The 17,729-nt window shown below is 40.2% G+C and overlaps 1 pseudogene; it reads left to right on the plus strand.

Annotated features, from left to right (window-relative positions):
• Positions 1–13,484: 13,484 nt before the first annotated feature.
• On the plus strand, positions 13,485–13,755 carry LOC141541457 (large ribosomal subunit protein eL43-like; annotated as a pseudogene).
• Positions 13,756–17,729: the final 3,974 nt, after the last annotated feature.

Here is a 17,729-nt window from a genome sequence, read left to right on the forward strand (position 1 = left end):
TCAAAGAATATGTGTCTGGGAGTAAGGTGTAAAAAGACTGGAAAGATAAAAGGGACCTAGGCTAAGAAGGGTTTTGAATATCAAACAGAGCGTATTGAATTTGTTTCTGGAGGCAATAGGGAGCCCGTGGAGTTTATTGAGTGGGAAATGACAAGGTCAGACCAGCATTTTAGGAAAATCACTTAAGCGGCCAAGGGGAGAATGGATTGGAGCGGGGATAGACTTGAGGCAGGCAGATCCACCATAAAGTTATTGCAATAGTCTAAGTATGAAGTGATATGGTCCTGCTCTAGAGTGGTAGCCATGTCAGAGAAGGGGGAAATTGATAGGACTTGGAAACATATGGGATATGGGAGATAAGAGATAGTGAGGAGTCTGGGATGAATTCTGAGGTACTAGAAAGATGAGAGATAGGAAAGGGGGAACCTCATTGGTCGGCGCAAAGATAGTAAGATAGTCCCAAGGAGGCGCAGAGTCGCCTGTAAATTCAAAAATGAATTTACAGGCCCGAAACCCTAGATTGATAAAAGGTTTATTGTAGGGATTATAGAAGTAAAGTTTAGTTAGTAAAGTTGAGGGTAGAGATAGAAGAACACTGGATTAGGTCCAATGGGCAAAACCCCTTGGCATAAGGATGCCATACTTAGGGCGTCTAGCGTTGCCCTTTTATAATGGGGGGTCTTGGTGATGTTGAAGGTAGGTGGAGTCCCAAGCTCCTGGCGGGCTTTCAGTTAGCTCAGATCCTGTGGGGGATGGGCCCGGATAGTCAAAAGAGTGCTTTTTGACCAGGATTTGTGAATCACAGGCCAGCCATGGGGGTTGGGAAATCAGAAAGGAAATCTTAAAGGGATCTCAACCCCCATCAGTATCTTCTACAATAATAAGATAGACAGAAGATAGGAATAAGGTAGGGTTAGAGGGAAAGAGATAGGTTCTGTTGTCTTCTGGACATCCAATTTGAGAAGTCTGAAAGGCAATTGGACATGGGGGATCAGAAATCACCTGAGAGATTGGGGCAGGCAAGGTGGATTTAACAATATCAGCATAGAGATGGTAATTCAATCATTGAGAACCAATGAAGTCATCAAGTATACAGGAAGAAGAGAAGAGAACCCAGGACAGAAGCCTGAGGAACACCTGTGATCAGAATGCTTGGAGAATTATGATGACAGTCTTGGACGATGAACCAACAAAGGAGACAGAGGAGGAGCAGTAGGGCAGGAGAAGAGTGTGGTGTCCAGAAATCCTAGACAGAAGACAATATTCAGGAGTGGTGATTGGTCAACAATATCAAAGACTTCAGAGAGGTCAAGGAAAGTAAGGATTGAGAAAAGGCTTTGGCAGCAAAGAGATTATTTGTACCTTTGGGGAAAAACTAGATTGTCAGCAATGGAGAAGAGAGTGTAAGAGACAAAGTGGAAACACCGATTGCAGATGTCCTTTTTGAGGAGTCTAGCTACAAAAAGCAGAAGAGATATAAGACAATCATTAGGAGAATAGAGTGATTAAGTGAGGGTAGGGGAAACATGGGCATGAATGTAGGCAATAGGAAATGAGCCAGAAAATGAAGGAATCAGATGGCAGAGGGGGACATCTGTTGAAGGAGACAGGATACCATGAGATCACTTGACAAGGAGAGGTTTTAGTCTTGGTAGGGAGTAAGGTTACTTTCATGTGAGATAGGGGTAAAAGGGGAGAAAAGCCATGTGAGTGGTAGGGGATAAGGGAGAGAGAAGAAAAGTAAGTTCATGGTGAATGGTCTCATTTTTTTTTTGGAAAATATGAGCTAAAGTTTTCATCCAAGAAAGTAATCAGAAGGGGAGCAATGGGAGTTTGATAAAAAGGATCGATGAGGGTGATTCTTCCTTTGTGGAGTTCTTTTGAAGCTCCCTTCAAGTGAGCTTAGCTTCCTGCTGGGGTTTGAGGGTGTGTAATGTCCAGGCTAGCTTTCTGGAGGATCTCTGGATGGGCCTTGGTCTTAGCAAGAGAGTCACCAGGAGGATGGTCAGGGATAGAGTCTGGAATATGGAGTCTTGAGTTTGAGCTCACACACACTCTCTCCTAAGTCTGCTTATTTTAAGTCCTCTCAGCCCTTAAATACCTTAGTACAATTACATCACTACAGCATACTGAGCATGTGCCAATTGTAGAACCATGACATCACCACACCAAGTACTAAATATATGTGAACTAGAGAACCCTCATCTCATCAATCACACCGAGTAAACACCCTGCTGTAAGTATCCTTGTTTCCAGTGTACTTTTCTCAGAGTTCCCCAATATCGGCTGTCCTCTATAAGGGTGGAAAACCTTGAAGGGTCCTAAATTTCAGCCCCCAATAAGTCATTCTTTCTGAAGCTGCCTTTTCCTGTGATGTCTAGTGTCTGATGTCCTCTCTCAGATGGAAACTGGATGTATTTTGTTACTGGTCCCATCTTTGCAATGATATCATCAGTGTTCGGGGGTTTGGAGGGAAAGGCACATGAAGAGTGAGACACTCCTTCTAGACTCACTTCTCCTGCTCTACAATCAGTCCCAAAGAATAATTCTCCCTCTCTCTCTTTTTAAATTTAATTTAATTTATTTATTTTATAATTATAACTTTTTTTTGACAGTACATATGCATTGGTAATTTTTTTTTACAGCATTATCCCTTGTACTCCCTTCTGTTCTGAATTTTCCTCTCCTTCCCTCCACCCTCTCCCCTAGGTGGCGGGCATTCCCATACATATTAAATACCAAAGCATAACTCTCAAAGCAATTGCTGGGATGCTCCTGATGGAATCTCCTCTAATATAACATAAACACAAAGGTGGATCTATTTCTTTTAATCAATAGCATTCCATTTTGACATCTTAAAAGGAAGCATGGTCTAGTAGGTAGGACATAGACTCTGAATCAAGAAATCTTGGGTTCAAATTCTGCTTTATATCTTTACTTGCTGTGAGACTTTATAGCCTCTAAAATAACTTTCATTATGAATCTATGATCCTGTGAAGTTAAAAGGAGATAATGTTTGTGAAGTACTGGCACTTTCCCTGACACACAGTAGGTATTTTAGAAATGCTTGTTTCCATCTCACTATCCTATGATTTCATGAAATGTTTGCACCTTTGGTTGATTCAATAAAGGTTTCCAGGAGCTGTTCACACCTGGCTCACACATTTGGTTATCTCAGTAATTCAGAGATTTTTCTCATCTGATAAAGGTTTTGAGGATAGGGAATTTCATCAGTTCACTCATTGGAATTGATTTATGCAACACCTGTAATATGTAAAATAAGAAGGTTGGACCAGACAGCCTTTCTCAGTTAGGATCCAACTGTGAGACCGATTCTGTGCCTTTCTTGAGTCTTGCTGTTCACACCGATGACATGACAAATGATTTCAGTTGGACTATCACTAGCTTATGACACCCCTAATACCCTGGTTCCAACTACCTTTTCAACCTCTTTCTCACACTCTCTAATCGAGCCAAAGGGCTCATGGGACAATGTGTCTCCAAGTCTTTGTGCCCATTCCCAATGCCTGGAATACATTCTGTTCCCACCTTGATCTCATAGATTCCATCTCTTCCTTGAATGTGTAGCTAACCACCATCTTCTATGTCAAACCTTTTCAGATCCTATGCTACTTCCCTTCCTCTTTTTATTTGTTTACCTTTCTATTTATTTTCTTTATATTCATTATATTATAAATACATCAATGTACATAGACATCATGCATGCATACACACACACACACACACACACACACACACACACACACTTTTGCCTTCCTTATTAAAGTGTCAACTCCTTGAGAATAAAATAAATTTTTTTCTTTACATTTATACCCCCAGCACCTAATGTAGTTTTCTGGCACATGATTTAGTCTAAGAAATGAATATTGATTCAAGGGTCTCCTGAGGGTCCTCTAGCTGCCTCCATCTGAAAACTCACCAGCTAGACACTGAACTGATTTATTGAAGTCTCTGCTTTGAACCTGGATGTGAGTGTCAGAAAAAAAACCCCAAATAACAAAATTAATCTGAGATTTTAGAATGTTAATGCCAAAAAGGGATGTTAGGGAACATATGGTCCCACTCCCTTGTTTTTATAATTTAAGGCAAGATTTTTTTTAAGAGGCAAAGTAACACATGCTCATCACTCCCTCCCTCCCTCCATCCATTCATCTATCCATCCATTTATCCATCAATTCATTTAGCAAACATTTAAGGACCCACTGTGTGCCGGGAACTGTGTTAAAAACTAGAGATACAAAAACACAAATGAAATTCATCTTGCTCTCAGGAAGCTTTCATTCTATTGGAAATTCTATTGCAAAGTGAAGAGAGAGACAGGTATACCTCTAAATAAATAAATAAATTATATATATATATATATATATATATATATATATATATATATATATATATATATATATATATATATATATATATATATATATAAAGATGATTCAAAGTAATTGGAGTGAGATAAGGGTGGGAGACAGAGAAATCAGAAATGGAGGTGCTACCTGAACTGAGCACTGAAGGGAGTTAGCCATTTATTCCAAGGGGTCATTGGTGAGAGCAGAGGGTGTTTGAAGCATGGGGGACTTCCAATGGGGAGACAGGATGCTCTTTTGGGAGAACTGAAAATGAGTCCATTTGACTGAAATGATGAGTGCTCCCCTGGTAGAGAGAGAAAGGACTGAAAAAGGACTAGGGGTGGGTAAGGATCAGTGAACCTGGATACTGTCCTTTATAATTCCTTTAGCCTGAATGAATGCTAACTTCTTCTGAATGGAGACATCTGGCCTAGTCTAAATGTTGATTTTTAAAAGCCTGTCCTGTTACAAAGAAGCCTCTATTAAAAAGGGACCAAAGTGATGAATGCATTTTTGATTAAGTGTGAACTATGCATTCAATATTTAATAATTCCAGTGCAGTACCTTTATTTCCACAAGGAGAAGGGAATGTGGGTCACTTAGGAAGCCATTCTATTCTAAGGCTCTTCTGTCCTCCTTGTGGGCCATCTGTTTTTTCTCCCTAAGCTTTTCACTAACTAGTGACCCTCTTTGGAAGAATGGAAATTTTCAGGGTAAGATAATGAGAATTTATGAATGGGCTGATCTGCAAGTGAATGAGCATCTGTAAATGTGGCCAAACAAGGCAGAATGATTGGCTGGAGAAGATGTCATCTCTGTATTATATCCCTTCCCCATCTTTCCAACTGGAAGGAATGGGTTCTTAGAACTGCTTGTCTAGACCAGTTCTTGGTATGGAAAGTTCCCCCCTCGACAGGAAGAAACTTGAGGCTCTTTTCGCCTCAGATTTCCTGCCAAGGGCAAAGGGAACACCGAGGGAAAGGCTTGATTCCCAGGTAGATCCCTGTGAAGGGGATATTGCAAAAGGGGAAAATTTCGATAAATTGCTGCAGAATTCCAGAGCTGGGTGAGACCATTAAGACTAAATAGAAAGTGAGAATTTTCTATAGCATCCTTCAAATTGTTTTCCAGCCTTCATTTAAAAGCTTCTCTTGAGGTTAGCCTCTCAACTTCTCCCCAAGAGGGTCCAGTTCATATTTCCCATTTCACAAGGCAGCTCTAATAATCATGAAGCTTTTCCTTACATCGAGCCAAAATATGCTTCCTTGTAACCTCAAGCCTGGCTCCCGATTCTGCCCTCTGGGGCCAAATGGAATAAAATTAATCCCCCTTTTACATGACAGCCCTTCAAACACTTGAAAACAGTTCTCATGTCTCCCTGGAGATGTCTCTCCTCCAGGCTAAACATGCTGAGTTGCTCCAATTCAGGGCCTGATTTGGAGGCTCTCCACCATCCTGACTGGGGATAAATGATGCTACTGAACAGGCCATGTTGCAGCAGTGCCAATTCAGGACACAGTCAAGCAGGTTCTGAGGCTGGTGGGGTTCCCAGGGGCAGCACTCCCCAGGCTGTTGTTGATCAGCAAGGCTGGGGGCTTTAGGATTGGGAAGAGGGGGAAGAAATATATATATATATATATATATATATATATATTTTTTTTTTTTAATGAGGAAGTGTGATAAAATGGGTACAGCCTGGGGAGAGAGACCCAATCCAAAAATTGGTTGTAAACTAAGGAATGAGAAATTCCTTTGGAAACCAGAAACAAGGGGATGTTGGGACAGAAGCTTTACACATATCTATGACCTATGTCTGTTTGTCTGTCTGTCCGTCTGTCTGTCTGTATTGCCATCACATTCAGTGAGAGAGCTAGGAAGAAAATAAAAGGACAAGGAGAGAGAAAGGATGAATAGAAGAGAGAAAGTACAAAGAAGAAAGGAGAGATAGAGCAGGATGAAGGACAGAGCAAAGAAGAGAGTATGAAGATTTGGGGGGCTATCCAAAAAGTTGGATGCAAACCCTTCATGTTACAGACGAGTAAACAGGCCAAGAAAGATAAAGGGAGTACTCAGAGTGATGGAATAGAAGTAACAGATTCAACCTAGGACCTTGGATGCCAAATTGTTATTGGGTCAGACAGAACTTTTAGAAAGAAGCCTCTTTTTTTTAAATCAGGACATCTGGCTGCCTTTGGTAGATGTCCCAAATAGTTTCAGGGCACATATGGAACCAGTGAGGGGAAAAAGTGCCTGTAGGTTTCCTTGGTGTAACAGGGACACCTTGGGATGTCAATTCCATCCTGTGACCATATAGAATCTGAATTTTTAGAGCAAGGAAGGACCTTTGAGATCACTTAGTTTAATCTCCCTCATAATAATTGACATTTTTAATTTGGTAAAAGAATTTACACAGATAATCTCATTTGACCCTCAGAACAATTTAATTTTACACATGAAAAAATTGTGCTCAGCAAAGCCTTCCTTGTGACTTGTCCATAGAGGACTGGTTTATGTCTGAGGCAGAATCTGAACTCAGATCTCCCTGAGTCAGAGTATAATGCTTTATGGCTAATTACCTCCCCTAAAAATGAAGGAGAGGAGATTGAAGGAGGCAGGAGTGGAAGGAGGGGGAGAAATCTCCAAGATCTAAAATCCTAATCTTCTGATTCCTATTGCCCTTTCCCTATACCTAGTCTCCCTCTCCAGTATCCATAGTGCATTATGGGAATCAAGCAAACAGTTATCCAAGTGCTCCCATCCTCCTGGGAAAAGGGGATGGCTTCATCTCCTGCCTTACTCCTTTAAATTCAAGAGCTATTTCCTTCCTTCATGTCCACCCCATTTTCATATTATGCTGCATTGTTCTGGGGTGGGGTGGGGACTGTTTGGAAGGAAGGATCATAGGATTATGAATTTATAACTGAAAGGCTTATGAGTAGATAATTCATCCATCCCCTTATTTTACACACACACATACACACACACACAAACACACACACCACATACACACAAAAGTGTGTATATATATATATATATATATATATATATATATATATATATATATATATATATATATAATATATGTATATGTATACATATATTTATTTCAATCAGGCTAAGTGATTTGTCCAAAGTCATGTAAATGGAAGGATTTGAACCGAGAACCTTTGACTTCAATGTCAGAGAAAGAACCAATACTGTCTCAAAACAGTAGAGCTAATCAGGATAATTAGATATAGCTCTGGAAGAAACCCAAGGGGTCATCCTGTCCAATTTCCTCATTTTTCAGATTAGATAACTAAGGCAGACAGAGTTTAAGTGAGTTGCCCAAAGTAATGTAGTAATTAAATTCCTGAGCTAGGATTTGACATCGTGGCTCCATACTTCCCATATTTCATTAAATTCTAGGATGGTCTTGTTCAATTACTTTCACCAGTGGAGGATTTGAGAAGAATGCTGTAATATGCTCAATAGTTCCTGGCACTTTGTCAGGCAAAAAAAAAAAAAAAAAAAAAAAAAAACACATGGCAAGCTTGGGTGGGAAAGGCCAAAAATGGCCCCAAGATATGTCCTTATCAGCCCTCTGCACTGATGACTCGCAATAGGTCAGTCCCCATGGGCCCTTTCTGATAATTGGCAGCACCAGGGAAGAGAGAGGAGACAAAGAGATGGAAGCGAGACCTTGCCCAACTGGATAGGGAAAAGAGCATCTTCCTTGCCACCTGTCTGCCCTGCCTTAATGAGGCTATTCTTCCCTTCTCCCATGCCTGGCTTTATTGACTCCAGTCCTTTAGGGGAAAGGAGATAGACTCCATGGGAGTAACTCAGGAGCTGGAGCTACTCTAGGCCCACAAGCGGAGCAGGGAGGACCGAGCCCTGAGGGGGACTGAAGGGATTCCCTGCTCCAGCACCCTCCTTTCACAAAAGAGAAAGATGAGGCTCCGGGAGATTATCCAAGCAATGAGGAGCAGATCTGAGACTTAGACCCAGTCAGGAGACCCTTGAAGGGGGACCTTTCACTTTACCTGTGAGGAATCTATACCTTCGAGAGATTTATTGAATTGTTCAGGATCTAACACATGATTAGCAGTACTCAAGATTCAAACTCAGATCCTTCGATTCTAAGTCTAGAGGCCTTCCCACTACAGCATTGGTTTTCAAGCTTTGGGGGCTCAGGAACCCCCCTTTTGTAAGCTCTCTCTTGGCAATGCATACCAGTAATTGATATCATTAACACGGCTGATTAAATCTCCTTTTAACTGCATATTTCATCAGAGCATGTAACTTCCCAAGGAGGAAAGCCTGTTTATGGTGCAGATCTGTACCTGCTCTGCAGATGAGGGTCCTGGGGAATTGGCTGCCAGCTCTGAGAAAACCTGCACAAAGTCATCCCCCAGTATGGGTCAGGAACAAAGATTCAAACTTGGGTCTTCCCCCCTCCTGTACCAATTCCCTTCCCGCTGTACCATGTTGTTTTTGACAAGTAAAGTTATAATAATGAAAATCTGCCATGAATTGAGTAACACCATTAAATGAGTTAAATTACCCGTGACAACTTTTACATATAAGTATAGTAATACATCTTCCTGAAAGACATTGATTCGGTCTAGAGAAGATCTGGTTATGTATTTATTCCTTTGAATTACAGCAATTGAACATGTAAGGGGACCTCTCCTATCTTTCCCTTACAAATGTAAGCTTTTTAAGGGTCAGTAATATTTCAATTTTGTCTCTATATTCCGAGGGCTAGGCGCAACGTTAGTACCAGAGAAGTGTTTGTAGATTGCTTGATCGACTGATGGATTTGGTGGGATCAAAATCAATCAACATGGAAAGGTTTTGTACGAATTGTGACCTGTGGCTTTTGTGCTATAATAATTCTGAAGTTCTCCAGGAGCTAGGGGAGTCTCTCGTGTCCACTCCATGTCCACCCTCAATTTCTCCACCTCTTCTGTCTTCTTTATTTTTATCATTCTTGTTTGATTTTTCATACTTCCTAATAGAATCGAGCCTCAGACACTATCTTTGTGACCCTGGGTAGGGCATTTAACCTTTATCTACCCAAACTTCTTAAACTGTAAAGCAATAATCATGAAATTTCCTCCCTCCCAGAGTTGTTGTGAAGATCAAATGAGATATTTGTAAAACAACTAGCTCACAATGACTAGTACATAGTAGGTACTTGTTTCCTTTCTTCCTTTTTTATTTCCTTCCTTCCTTGCTTGCTTCCTTTATTCTTTCCTTTTCCTTCCCTCTTTTCTTCCTTTCCCCTTCCTTTTTTCTGCCTTTGCTCTTTCTTTCTCTTTCCTTCCCTCTTTTTTCTTTCCTTCTTTTCTCCCTTTCCCCTTTCCTCTTTCCTTTCCTCCCTCCCTTCCTTTGTAACAAGACTCAAAATGATGTATTCTCCTATCACTCAGAAATTGGTGGGTACAAAGAGGAAGTCTCACCCTCTAGCTTTGACTGAGAGTTGCAATTCATATATTTTCTAAAGTCAGTACAAGTTGGTTGAGAGAGCAAATCAGAGACTTTTTCATACCAGAGAGTCGTCGTCTTTACACAAATGTTCTCACAATATTGTCGTATCCTTGCCAACCTCAGAAAATCAGTCTCCCAGGAATCAAAGGTTCAGGTGACCCAAAGGGCAATAGAGGCTCACGGAATTATAGACTTTGAGAATTGAAAGGTGGTCATTTGATAAAAGCCATACACAGAAGAAATTCTCACTATACCAAACAAGACAAGTGGTCATCCATGCTCTACTTGAAGACCCTCTCAATGAAAGCCAATCCATTTGTAGACAATTCTAAATTGCTAAGAAGCTTCACTGGACACTGAGCTTAAATTCACACATTTATACCAGTTACTCTCAGTTGTGCCCTCTAGAGCCAGAGAAAATGAGCATGATCCCTCTTTTACATGACACCCCTGCAAATATTTAAACACTAATTCTCCCCCCCAAGTCTTTTCTTCTCCAGGTTAAACATCCCCAGCTCTTCCAATTGATCCTCATATGACACAAACGTACCCATTCTAATTGCCTAGATCTCCATAACTTGTGTTATCTAAACTGAACACAATATTCCTAGTGTATGAGGAAAGGTATGATTTCCATAAATTGATTCTCTTAATACAAATTAAAATTATAGATTTCATTATCTTTTTTGACTTCCACATTGTACTATTGAATCCTATTGAGCTTACAGTTCACTAAATCCTCCAGATTCATTTCAGAACACCTGCTATCCGACTATACTTCCCCCATCTTGTGAAGTTCAATATTTTGAGCCTAATGTAAGACTTGATATTTCTGCCTATTAAATTGCATCATATTAGGTTCAGACCAGTGTTCTGGCCTGCTGAGATTGCTTTGACTTCTGCCTTTGTTAGCAGGTGCATTTAGGCAGTCATCCCATCCTTGTGTCAATTGGCGATCTGATGAACATTTATTCATCTATGTCATTGATAAAAACCTTAAATAATACAGGGCCTTAAGGAATTTTATACAGACTTCTCACCAAGTTCACAAGGGATATATGAAAATTGGAGGTTGACTAGAACATATTAAAATAACATAATAATTATATGTAATATAAAATTAATAATAATATTAATAAGAACCTGCCCTTACAAAGGGGGCAAGAGATTTAAGGGAACTCAGTACCTTTAATTTTATTGCTGTGAGAATGCCCAGTGTTCTTTGTAAGTTGTATGGAAATGCTGGGTAGTTAAGGGAATTACAGTCGGTATATGTCAGAAACCGGCCCTCACTCCAGTCCTCCTAATTCCAAGGCTAGTTAGTGATTGACTATGCCAAAATGCCTCATAGTATAAGGAATATCACTAAGTAAATGCATAATGAAAAAAGGAGATGTCCTGATCAGGTGGTAGGAGAATGGGACAACAGAACAGTCCTTGGGCTCCACCATTACCCATAGAATATAATGCAGCCTAAAGCCTTCAGCTAACAGGGTAGATTCTCAGTGTAGGATTTATGGGAGAATATGGGAGAGAAACAAATAAGACACAGGGGCAGAGATGAGTTGCAAGATGTCCTGTTACAGGGAATATTCACATTGCTCAATAAATGAATAAAAATAAGTTTGCCATAAAGACAAGCACTGGTGATACAAATGTAAAAAATGAAAGCATTCACTAATTCAGAGGAGAGCGGTCATATTTTGATAGGGAGAGATAACATATTTGGTTAATCAGGGATGGGATATTTTGGTTTGGAAAGTTAAGAGGTTAGAAAATGGAATTATGGGTCAGTAAACTAACAGAGGGGTTGTTTCTGTGGCGTGCTGAAGAGCGTCCCTAGGAGCAATATTGCAGTATTGATTTGGTTCTCATTCCAGAATTTAGAATGTAGAGGTTGGAGAAAGGAGGGCAGCTCAGAGGGGTGGCAGGGTAACTATCGAGGAGCTGTCCAGGGGAGTAAAAGGAAACATGGTTAGAGTCAATCTGCTGTAATGAACTGGAGCTCACAGATCAGGACAAGACAGACAATGATTCATTGCCATATTGAAGTGAAAAGGACTTAAAATGTCATGGTTGGAGGGTGTTGTAGATTGAAAGAATCTAAGGAGGAGAGCCATGGGAAATACAGTGCCTCTTCATCTGGATAGATAAATCTGGTCTTGCTTAAGTCAAATGAAGAAGTTCTTCCTTTCTTTCAAATCTCATTTAAATAAATCCCAACCGGACACACTTTGTAAGAATCACCATTCTGTGTTACCACTGCAGCCAATCCTACCGTCCTTAAGAGGATGCTGGTTAAGAGGAGTTGAGGGGATGCCCTCTGCAACACTGACCTCCAAGATTAGACATATTCTTCAGACACAGCCAGTTGGAATAGCCTGTTAAATTTATATGGGATGCTGCTGTTCTACTCCCAGTCAGGTTATTGATCTTAAGCTCATTCTGGGGAAGCATTATCTTTGGCCTCAGTTTGTCACCTTGGAGAGCTCCTGGGACTCTGGCTGGCATCTCCACTGTTATTATTATCTATTCTAGTCCCTCATCCATGCTGTGACTCCCCATCATCACCTCCCCCGACAGACAGATTCATTCCACTCCCCGCCACACTCAGTAATAAAGACAAACATTTTTATTTGGTGCAGCCATTCAAATAATAAAACATGTGTATTCAGGAGTGGGGAGAAAGAGATAACACATATAAATCACCTTCTCTCAGCCAAAGGCAGGCTGGCAGTAAAAGCTTCAGGAGGCTTCTCCATCCTGAGCAGCCCTCACCTTTAAGAAGTCCATTGCCTGACATCTAGTGGCTAAGATAAGATTGAGCTCATCCTTGTTGAATGGAGAGCAAGTCGGAGCAACACAATCATCCTTTCCAGAATAGGGGACAGCTAAAGAACTAAAGTATCATAGGATTTTAGAGTTAGGGCTAGAAAGGATTATCTAGTCCAAATCTTTATTATTAAAAATAAAAATGGTAAAAAAAATAAAAATAAAAAATAAAAACACTATTGAATTGTCCATATGTTGGCCACATGAAACTTTATCATTATGATAAAAACTCTTGATAATATTGAGGGCCAGGGAGATGAAGTGAGTTGCCTGTTAGGAAGCATGAAAAAGCCTTGGAAACAACAGTGGGCAAAGGATAGAGCTGATTATTATGATTCAGCAGGGATTTGTGATACAAAAAGTTTAATGGCTAGTCCCCAGTAATTTCAGGGCTCCCAAAGAGTCCTAGGAACTCTTCAAAAACACACAAATAATAAATGGCAGAGCTGGAATTTGAATCCAGATCCTCTTGACTTAAAATCCAAAATTCCTTCCATTGTACTACTCTGAAACCAGGAGCTAGAAGGCCCCAAAGAAGCAGCCTGTTGTCATTCAAGCTTGAGTTCTCAGTATTTTCCAAGAACTAACTCCATGGAAGTAGAAACAGTGTGAATAGATAAGGTGAGATTAAAAGAAGTAGCTTGTGAATTTGAAGGACCTTGTTCCCAATCCATATTCTGCCATTAACTAGGAGTTTGTCCTTGAGCAAGACTTGGTCACCCTCCAAATTGATTTCTCTCACCAATACAAGAAGGGGGTTAAAATAGAGGCCCTTGCTCTCTAAGCTCTAGCCCTGCAACTGGCGACATGGCTAAACGTACCAAGAAGATTAAAATTGTTAGTAAATATGGAATACGTTATGCTGTGTCACTCAGAAAAATGGTGAAGAGAATTGAAATTACCCAGCATGCCAAACTCCTCCTGTGGTAAGACTAAAATGAAGAGATGGATCATGGGTATCTGGCATTGTGGATCCTGTATGAAAATGGTAGCTGTTGGTGTATGGACTTGCAATACACCCTCTGCAGTCACAGTCAAATGTACCATCAGAAGGCTGAAGGAATTGAAAGATCAGTAAAATCTTCTTATCAAGTATCTATAGCAGGTTTGAGAATCCTCAAAGCACGGCCCGTGGGCCAGATGTGGCCCACTGAGGACGTTTATGCGGCCGCTGGGTTATGGCAAATGAGCTGAGGGGCAGAGACAGAGTGTGAGTTTTTGTTTTTACTATGGTCCGGCCCTCCAACAGTCTGAGGGACAGGGAACTGGCCCCCTGTTTAAAAAATTTGAGGACCACTGATCTAACCTGTAATCCAGCAATAAATGGGTTAATTTATGGGGGGGGAGATAAAGCCTTTTCTCATTATGCCGTTCTGTGATTTGTTTTTGTTTTGTCCATGCAGATTCAAATAATTAGCACCCAAAGGAACTTTAGATATCATTTAATCTTAGATTCGTTTTGTAGAACTGCTGAGTTATCCCTCCCCACCCCCCCATACTTTTTATTCTTTGTTATGAGGAATGGCTCCCTGGGAAGAAGAACTAGGAGAGACATAATGAAAAGCATAGGTAATATGAATATAAAATACCGGAATAAAGATTTTAAAAATAAAAAGGGTAAAAAAAAAAAAAAAAACATGAAATCCTCCAACCCAGCACTATTTAATTGTCCATATATTGGCCACATGAGACTTTGTCATTATGGCAAAATTGGTCTCCCCCACTTCTCAACTTAGTGCATCATATGTGCCCAACAAAAGGCAGTTATCAGCTTCTTCCATTGCGCGCTGTTGTTTCCATGGCTTTCTCATGCTTTTTTCCCTCTAAGCCTCAGGATAATTTGCACACTATGGTTTCAACCAGTACATTTGATGGGAAATAGAAAAATGAATGAAAAAGGATGTGAATGCTTTTCCCCTGTCCCTTAAGACAGTGGGAAGTGATGAGTAAGTGGAGGAACATAAAGTCTTGACATTACAGAAGGGAAGTGATGCATGGTAATGCCACCCTGAGTCAACCAGGATGGAGCCCTGGGCACTTTGGATGATCTAGAGGGAACAGAGAAGTGCCCCCTCAGCTGCCTCTTAATAAAGTGCTTTGTTTAGATCAGGGCTTCTTAAACTTTTTTCCATTTGCAATTTTTTTCTCCCAAGAAATTTTTATGCAACCCCAGATAAATAGGTATATAAAATAAATCAAACATTTACTGATAAAAAAAATCATAATTTTGTAATCCCCACATTCAGTGACATGACCCCATATGGAGTGAAAGACCCACAGTTTAAGAAGCTTTGGTTTAGGGGACAAGATCATGGACATTCTGGATCTCTGTCAGATAGAGACTGAAGACCTTAAGGGCAGGAGAAGTGTACTTGTCACAAATGCTAATTGAAAATAAAGACATCAGAAGCTAAAGATAGATTTGGGAAGTGAACATCTGGATGCGATATTATCTGAGAATAGAGTTTGATTTCTGGATATAAATGAAAATGATGGATTCTTGACCCCATGCATGTGATACTTAGGATCTATAGAGCTGGAGGGACTAGGGAGGTCATTTGGGAAGAGCGACAGGGTTCGTGGATAGAGTAATAGCCTTAAAAAGTCAGGAAGGTGGAAATTCAAGTCTTGTCTACTGATTGTATGAAACTGAGCAAGTATTTTAACCTCTCTTAGACCCCAAGTAACTCTCAGTAATAGGAAAGGTACTAATTAATACTGTAAAATTGTCTTACTCAGAGCTCCAAGGCAATAATGGGTTCATTTATATGTTTTTTTTCCTCCCTCTCTCCCCCTCTTACCCTCTCCCTTTTCTTCCCCTTCTCTCCCTCCCTCCCTGCTTCTTTCTCTCTCTGTCTCTGTCTCTCTCTCTCTGTGTCTCTCTGTCTCTCTCTCTCTCCGTCTCTCTCTCTCTCTCTCTCTCTCTCTGTCTCTCTCTCTCCATCTCTCTCTCTCTCTCTCTCTCTCTCTCTCTCTCTCTCTCTCTCTCTCTCTCTCTCTCTCTCTCTCTGTCTCTCCCCCTCATCCCGGCATCTACTTATCTATAGCTATCTACCCATTTTTCTAGCTATCTAATCTATCTCTATCTCTATTTTTCTCTATCCATATATTTGTATACTTATTTCTCTCTGTCACTGTCTGTTTCTTCCCATATGTCTTACTCTTTGTCTCTGTATCTTTTATGTTGTCTCTCTCTGCTTCTCTTTGTCTGTCTCTGTCTCTCCATTTTGCTGTTTATATCTTCTTGTCTGTCTGTCTCCATCTACCTATCTCTATTACTACTCATTTTCTAGCTATCTAATCTATTTTTCTCTGTCTATATGTTTTTTCTATCCTTCATACTTGTTTCTCTTTCTGTCTCTTTCTTTCTGTCCATCTTTCCCCTTATCCTCTGGGAATTTCAAGCAGAGATGATGCAGAAAGAAGTTCAGAAGAAACTCAATAATATCCAAACAGAAATATCTATGAAGAGAGCCAGCAATAAAACCCATGTCCTCAGAAGCCTTTATGTAAATACATAAACCATGAGTAATAAATGAGGCAAACTAAGATTGCTAATATAATGAGACAGGCTTGATCTCAGAGAAATTATTAAAGCTTGATGAGAATGGGACTCACGCATGGAATATGGCTCATAGGAGTATTATCTTATTCAGAAGAAAAAAAGAAGCAATAAAAAGGGTCAGTGAAGTGGCCTATATTTGTGCAGAGCTATAATTCACTTGGTGGTACCCTGGGTGAGAATTACAAAATGTGTCAAGGAAAAGATAACTATAATAATAGCTAGCATTTGTACAGCATCTGACTTCAATCTGACTTCAGGTACTTACCAGCAGGGTGACTCTGGACAAGTCACTTCATCCCTTTCTAATTTTAATTTCCTTATCTGTAAAGTGGGGATAATAATAGTTTTTACCTCCCATGGTTGTTGAGAGGATAAAATGAGATAATGTACTTCTAAAGCACTTTGCAAACCTTGAAACATCATACAAATGCTAGACATTGTTGTGGCTGATATTGTTACTATTTTCTCTGGACAAGTCACTTAATGTCTCTGGACCTTGGTTTCCTTATCTATAAAATAAAGGAGTTAGATATGATGACCTCTAAGAAATAAATACATACTATAAATCTTTAGGGATTTTTATGTATTATCTCATTTGATTTTTACACCAACTCTGCAAGATTATTATTATCACTGTCTTATATATGAGGAAATGGAGACTGAGAGATGAAGTGATGTACCCAGACTTACACAGCAAGTATCTGAGATAGGGTGAAAACTCAGGTCTTCCTGAATCCAGGCTCAAGGCTTTATCCAGTATCCCATCTAGCTGCTAGCTCTCAGATTAACTTTTAAAGTGCAGTTATGGGAGTGGGGCAAGAGAAGAGTCCTAGGTTCCCTCCTCCGTAGGGAGATCCTTGTCTCCAAAAGAAAGAAAACTTGGAACACTATGAGGTTATTGGTGAGGAGGTAGCCACTGATTGGCAGAATGGGTTAGGGGAAGTAGGAATTGGAAGTGGCTGGGCTGGAGAAGCTACCTGGAATATAGACATTAGGCTGGAAAAAGGAGAAAAGCAAACAACTCTTCTTGTTGTTTGTCTATCCTGATAGACTTCCTGCTTTAATTATTGTTGTTAAGTAGGTACTAAGATCAGTTGTTTCTATTCTACTGATATAATGTAAATGCCAGTACCCTCTAAAGTTTGATGCCTTGGAACAAAGCCCAGCGACCTTGTCCTAGTTAGAGTTCTGTACTCATGGGAAGAAATAAAGGAAGTGATCTGGGAAGCAGAGTGGAGAACATTTTGACTAAAAAAAAACAGAAGCTTTGTCATAGGTACATGTAAAGTCTGGGCTAACTCCCTGAAGGGCTCAGAATCAGCAGAGTCAGGATAAGCAAAAGTCTTCACCCCACATTGGGCGCCAAAATGTGATGTTCTGTTGTCTCGAAATTGTGATCATTCTCTGGGAGCAAATTTCTTGGGGAGTTTCTGGAGGCAGCCTTAGTTTCAGTTCAATAATCCCAAAATGCAGCCAGGAGTTAAAAT

The sequence above is a fragment of the Sminthopsis crassicaudata genome, chromosome 4, assembly GCF_048593235.1.
Source record: "Sminthopsis crassicaudata isolate SCR6 chromosome 4, ASM4859323v1, whole genome shotgun sequence".
In the NCBI taxonomy this organism is placed as follows: domain Eukaryota; kingdom Metazoa; phylum Chordata; class Mammalia; order Dasyuromorphia; family Dasyuridae; genus Sminthopsis; species Sminthopsis crassicaudata.